Below are 352 nucleotides of genomic sequence, written 5' to 3' on the forward strand. Positions count from 1 at the left end.
GACAATATCGGTCGGGGATCATCAAAAATGTCGGGGGATTTGTTTTTTTTTTTTTTTTTTTTTTTAAATTACTCATTAATTATTTTTAAATTAACGAACGAACGAACGAACGGTCTGTGGGTCGGTCGGTTGGCTCAAACAATAAGTAATGAGCAGACGAGAAAAAAAAAAAAAGAGTAAATAAGAGAGAAAGAGAGAGACAGAGGGGGGAGGGATTAGATGAGCAGAAAAAAAAAAGATTTGTAAATCGTAGCAAAATAAATAAAAACAAACATTTTGTAAATAAAACAAAACAAATTTTTTTCTACTACTACGTGTTGATATAAGTGAAATATTTTTCTTTTGTTTAAAT

Source organism: Pediculus humanus, genomic scaffold (assembly GCF_000006295.1).
Source record: "Pediculus humanus corporis 1103172108286 genomic scaffold, whole genome shotgun sequence".
Lineage (NCBI taxonomy): Eukaryota > Metazoa > Arthropoda > Insecta > Psocodea > Pediculidae > Pediculus > Pediculus humanus.